Here is a 7,014-nt window from a genome sequence, read left to right as displayed (position 1 = left end):
CTCCGTCGGACTTTGAGAATTTTCCGATCTAACGAGTGATGCGCGACTCTTTTGGACTTTGAAAATTTTATGTTTCAACGAGTGATGCGCGACTCTTTTGAACTTTGAAAATTCTTCGTTTCAACGAGTGATGCGCGACTCTCTCGGACTTTGAAAATTTTCCGATCCAACGAGTGATGCGCGACTCCGTCGGTGTTGAAAATTTTTCGATTCAACAAGTGATGCGCGACTCCGTCGGACTTTGAAAATTTCTTGATCCAACGAGTGATGCGCGACTCCGTCGGACTTTGGAAATTTCTCGATCCAACAAGTGATGCGCGACTCCGTCGGACTTTGAGACTTTTCCGATCCAACGAGTGATGCGCGACTCTTTTGGACTTTGAAAATTTTATGTTTCAACGAGTGATGCGCGACTCTTTTGAACTTTGAAAATTCTTCGTTTCAACGAGTGATGCGCGACTCTCTCGGACTTTGAAAATTTTCCGATCCAACGAGTGATGCGCGACTCCGTCGGTGTTGAAAATTTTTCGATTCAACAAGTGATGCGCGACTCCGTCGGACTTTGAAAATTTCTTGATCCAACGAGTGATGCGCGACTCCGTCGGACTTTGAAAATTTCTCGATCCAACAAGTGATGCGCGACTCCGTCGGACTTTGAAAATTTTTCGATCCAACGAGTGATGCGCGACTCTTTCGGACTTTGAAAATTTTTTGATCCAACGAGTGATGCGCGACTCCGTCGGACTTTGAGACTTTTCCGATCCAACGAGTGATGCGCGACTCTTTTGGACTTTGAAAATTTTATGTTTCAACGAGTGATGCGCGACTCTTTTGGACTTTGAGAATTTTTCGATCCAGCGAGTGATGCGCGACTCTTTTGGACTTTGGAAATTTTTCGTTCCAACGAGTGATGCGCGACTCTTTCGGACTTTGAAAATTTTCTGATTCAACGAGTGATGCGCGACTATTTCAGACTTTGAAAATTTTTTGATCTAACGAGTGATGCGCGACTCTTTCGGACTTTGAAAATTTTTCGATCCAACAAGTGATGCGCGACTCTTTCGGACTTCGAAAATCTCTCGATCCAACGAGTGATGCACGACTTTTTCGGACTTTGAGAATTTTTCGATCCAGCGAGTGATGCGCGACTCTTTTGGACTTTGGAAATTTTTCGTTCCAACGAGTGATGCGCGACTCTTTCGGACTTTGAAAATTTTCTGATTCAACGAGTGATGCGCGACTATTTCAGACTTTGAAAATTTTTTGATCTAACGAGTGATGCGCGACTCTTTCGGACTTTGAAAATTTTTCGATCCAACAAGTGATGCGCGACTCTTTCGGACTTCGAAAATCTCTCGATCCAACGAGTGATGCACGACTTTTTCGGACTTTGAGAATTTTTCGATCCAACGAGTGATGCGCGACTCTTTTGGACTCTGAAAATTCTTCGTTTCAACGAGTGATGCGCGAATCTTTCGGACTTTGAAAATTTTTTGTTTCGACGAATGATGCGCGACTCTTTCGGACTTTGAGAATTTTTCGATCCAACGGTTGATGCGCGACTCTTTTGGACTTTGAAAATTCTTTGTTTCAACGAGTGATGCGCGATTTTTCCGGACTTTTGAAAATTTTTCGTTCCGACGAGTGATGCGCGACTCTTCCGGACTTTGAAAATTTTCCGATCCAACGAGTGATGCGCGACTATTTCGGACTTTGAAAATTTTCCGATCTAACGAGTGATGCGCGACTCTTTTGGAATTTGGAAATTTCTCGATCTAACGAGTGATGCGCGACTTTCTCGGACTTTGAAAATTTCCCGATCCAACAAGTGATGCGCGACTCCGTCGGACTTCAAAAATTTCTCGATCCAACGAGTGATGCGCGACTCCGTCGGACTTTGAGAATTTTCCGATCCAACGAGTGATGCGCGACTCTTTTGGACTTTAAAAATTTTATGTTTCAACGAGTGATGCGCGACTCTTTTGAACTTTGAAAATTCTTCGTTTCAACGAGTGATGCGCGACTCTCTCGGACTTTGAAAATTTTTCGATCCAACGAGTGATGCGCGACTCCGTCGGTGTTGAAAATTTTCCGATTCAACAAGTGATGCGCGACTCCGTCGGACTTTGAAAATTTCTCGATCCAACGAGTGATGCGCGACTCCGTCGGACTTTGAAAATTTCTCGATCCAACGAGTGATGCGCGACTCCGTCGGACTTTGAGAATTTTCCGATCCAACGAGTGATGCGCGACTCTTTTGGACTTTGAAAATTTTCTGTTTCAACGAGTGATGCGCGACTTTTTCGGACTTTGAGAATTTTTCGATCCAGCGAGTGATGCGCGACTCTTTCGGACTTTGGAAATTTTTCGTTCCAACGAGTGATGCGCGACTCTTTCGGACTTTGAAAATTTTCTGATCCAACGAGTGATGCGCGACTATTTCAGACTTTGAAAATTTTTTGATCTAACGAGTGATGCGCGACTCCGTCGGACTTTGAGAATTTTCCGATCCAACGAGTGATGCGCGACTCTCTCGGACTTTGAAAATTTTTCGATCCAACGAGTGATGCGCGACTCCGTCGGTGTTGAAAATTTTCCGATTCAACAAGTGATGCGCGACTCCGTCGGACTTTGGAAATTTCTCGATCCAACGAGTGATGCGCGACTCCGTCGGACTTTGAAAATTTCTCGATCCAACGAGTGATGCGCGACTCCGTTGGACTTTGAAAATTTTTTGATCCAACGAGTAATGCGCGACTCTTTCGGACTTTGAAAATTTTTTGATCCAACGAGTGATGCGCGACTCCGTCGGACTTTGAGAATTTTCCGATCCAACGAGTGATGCGCGACTCTTTTGAACTTTGAAAATTTTTTGATCTAACAAGTGATGCGCGACTCTTTCGGACTTTGAAAATTTTTCGATTCAACGGGTGATGCGCGACTCTTTCGGACTTCGAAAATTTCTCGTTTCAACGAGTGATGCGCGACTTTTTCGGACTTTGAAAATCTCTCGATCCAACGAGTGATGCGCGACTCTTTTGGACTTTGGAAATTCTTCGTTTCAACGAGTGATGCGCGACTCTTTCGGACTTTGAAAATTTCTTGTTTCGACGAATGATGCGCGACTCTTTCGGACTTTGAGAATTTTTCGATCCAACGGTTGATGCGCGACTCTTTTGGACTTTGAAAATTCCTTGTTTCAACGAGTGATGCGCGATTTTTTCGGACTTTTGAAAATTTTTCGTTCCGACGAGTGATGCGCGACTCTTTCGGACTTTGAAAATTTTCCGATCCAACGAGTGATGCGCGACTATTTCGGACTTCGAAAATTTCCCGATCTAACGAGTGATGCGCGATACTTTTGGAATTTGAAAATTTCCCGATCCAACAAGTGATGCGCGACTCCGTCGGACTTCGAAAATTTCTCGATCCAACAAGTGATGCGCGACTCCGTCGGACTTTGAGAATTTTCCGATCCAACGAGTGATGCGCGACTCTTTTGGACTTTGAAAATTTTATTTTTCAACGAGTGATGCGCGACTCTTTTGAACTTTGAAAATTCTTCGTTTCAACGAGTGATGCGCGACTCTCTCGGACTTTGAAAATTTTCCGATCCAACGAGTGATGCGCGACTCCGTCGGTGTTGAAAATTTTTCGATTCAACAAGTGATGCGCGACTCCGTCGGACTTTGAAAATTGCTTGATCCAACGAGTGATGCGCGACTCCGTCGGACTTTGGAAATTTCTCGATCCAACAAGTGATGCGCGACTCCGTCGGACTTTGAAAATTTTTCGATCCAACGAGTAATGCGCGACTCTTTCGGACTTTGAAAATTTTTTGATCCAACGAGTGATGCGCGACTCCGTCGGACTTTGAGACTTTTCCGATCCAACGAGTGATGCGCGACTCTTTTGGACTTTGAAAATTTTATGTTTCAACGAGTGATGCGCGACTTTTTCGGACTTTGAGAATTTTTCGATCCAGCGAGTGATGCGCGACTCTTTTGGGCTTCGGAAATTTTTCGTTTCACCGAGTGATGCGCGACTCTTTCGGACTTTGAAAATTTTCTGATTCAACGAGTGATGCGCGACTATTTCAGACTTTGAAAATTTTTTGATCTAACGAGTGATGCGCGACTCTTTCGGACTTTGAAAATTTTTCGATCCAACAAGTGATGCGCGACTCTTTCGGACTTTGAAAATTTTTCGTTCCAACGAGTGATGCGCGACTCTTTCGGACTTTGAAAATTTTTTGATCCAACGAGTGATGCGCGACTCCGTTGGACTTCAAAAATTTCTCGATCTAACGAGTGATGCGCGACTTTTTCGGACTTTTGGAAAATTTTTCGATCCAACGAGTGATGCGCGACTCCGTCGGACTTTGGAAATTTTTCGTTCCAACGCGTGATGCGCGACTCTTTCAGACTTTGGGAATTTTCCGATCCACCGAGTGTTACGCGACTATTTCAGACTTTGAAAATTTTTCGATCCAACAAGTGATGCGCGACTCCGTCGGACTTCAAAAATTTTTCGTTCCAACGAGTGATGCGCGACTCTTTCAGACTTTGAAAATTTTTTGATCTGAAGAGTAATGCGCGACTCTTTCAGACTTCGAAAATTTCTCGATCTCACGAGTGATGCGCGACTCTTTCGGACTTTGAAAATTTTTCGTTCCGACGAGTGATGCGCGACTCCGTCGGACTTTGAGAATTTCTCGTTACAACGAGTGATGCGCGACTCTTTCGGACTTTGAAAATTTTTTGATCCAACGAGTGATGCGCGACTCCGTCAGTGTTGAAAATTTTTCGATTCAACAAGTGATGCGCGACTCTTTCGGACTTTGAAAATTTTTCGTTCCGACGAGTGATGCGCGACTCCGTCGGACTTTGAGAATTTCTCGTTACAACGAGTGATGCGCGACTCTTTCGGACTTTGAAAATTTTTCGATCCAACGAGTGATGCGCGACTCCGTCGGACTTTGAGAATTTCTCGTTACAACGAGTGATGCGCGACTCTTTCGGACTTTGAAAATTTTTCGATCCAACGAGTGATGCGCGACTCTTTTGGACTCTGAAAATTCTTCGTTTCAACGAGTGATGCTCGACATTTTCGGACTTTTGGAAAATTATTCGATCCAACGAGTGATGCGCGACTCCGTCGGACTTTGAAAATTTTTCGATCCAACGAGTGATGCGCGACTCTTTCGGACTCTGAAAATTTTCCGATCCAACGAGTGATGCGCGACTATTTCGGACTTTGAAAATTTTTCGATCTAACGAGTGATGCGCGACTCTTTCGGACTTTGAAAATTCTTTGATTCAACGGGTGATTTGCGACTCTCTCGGACTTTGAAAATTTCTTGTTTCAACGAGTGATGCGCGACTTTTTCGGACTTTGAAAATCTCTCGATCCAACGAGTGATGCACGACTTTTTCGGACTTTGAGAATTTTTCGATCCAACGAGTGATTTGCGACTCTTCTGGACTTTGAAAATTTTTCGTTCCAACGAGTGATGCGCGACTCTTTCGGACTTTGAAAATTTTTTGTTTCGACGAATGATGCGCGACTCTTTCGGAATTTGAGAATTTTTCGATCCAACGAGTAATGCGCGACTCTTTCGGACTTTGAAAATTTTTCGATCTAACGAGTGATGTGCGACTCTTCCGGACTCCAAAAATTTCTCGATCTAACGAGTGATGCGCGACTTTTTCGGACTTTTGGAAAATTTTTCGATCCAACGAGTGATGCGCGACTCCGTCGGACTTTGAAAATTTCTTGTTTCAACGAGTGATGCGCGACTTTTTCGGACTTTGAAAATCTCTCGATCCAACGAGTGATGCACGACTTTTTCGGACTTTGAGAATTTTTCGATCCAACGAGTGATTTGCGACTCTTCTGGACTTTGAAAATTCTTCGTTCCAACGAGTGATGCGCGACTCTTTCGGACTTTGAAAATTTTTTGTTTCGGCGAATGATGCGCGACTCTTTCGGAATTTGAGAATTTTTCGATCCAACGAGTGATGCGCGACTCTTTCGGACTTTGAAAATTTTTCGATCTAACGAGTGATGTGCGACTCTTTCGGACTTTGGAAATTTTTCGTTCCAACGAGTGATGCGCGACTCTTCCAGACTTTGGAAATTTTCCGATCCAACGAGTGATACGCGACTATTTCAGACTTTGAAAATTTTTCGATCCAACGAGTGATGCGCGACTCCGTCGGACTTCAAAAATTTTTCGATCTAACGAGTGATGCGCGACGCTTTCGGACTTTGAAAATTTTTCGATCCAACAAGTGATGCGCGACTCCGTCGGACTTCGAAAATTTTTCGTTCCAACGAGTGATGCGCGACTATTCCGGACTTTGAAAATTTTTCGATCAAACAAGTGATGCGCGACTCTTTCAGACTTTGAAAATGTTTTGATCTAACGAGTGATGCGCGACTCTTTTGGACTTTGAAAATTCTTCGTTCCAACGAGTGATGCGCGACTCTTTCGGACTTTGAAAATTTTTTGTTTCGACGAATGATGCGCGACTCTTTTGGAATTTGAGAATTTTTCGATCCAACGAGTGATGCGCGACTCTTTCGGACTTTGAAAATTTCTCGATCTAACGAGTGATGCGCGACTCTTTCGGACTTTGAAAATTTTTCGATCCAACGAGTGATGCGCGACTTTTTCAGACTTTTGGGAAACTTTTCGATCCAACAAGTGATGCGCGACTTCGTCGGACTTTGAAAATTTTTCGTTCCAACGAGTGATGCGCGACTCTTTCGGACTTTGAGAATTTTCCGATCCAACGAGTGATGCGCGACTCTTTCGGACTTTGAAAATTTTTCGATCTAACGAGTGATGTGCGACTCTTCCGGACTTCAAAAATTTCTCGATCTAACGAGTGATGCGCGACTTTTTCGGACTTTTGGAAAATTTTTCGATCCAACGAGTGATGCGCGACTCCGTCGGACTTTGAAAATTTCTTGTTTCAACGAGTGATGCGCGACTTTTTCGGACTTTGA

The sequence above is a fragment of the Athalia rosae genome, chromosome 7, assembly GCF_917208135.1.
Source record: "Athalia rosae chromosome 7, iyAthRosa1.1, whole genome shotgun sequence".
Lineage (NCBI taxonomy): Eukaryota > Metazoa > Arthropoda > Insecta > Hymenoptera > Athaliidae > Athalia > Athalia rosae.
This window is presented reverse-complemented; position numbering follows the sequence as displayed.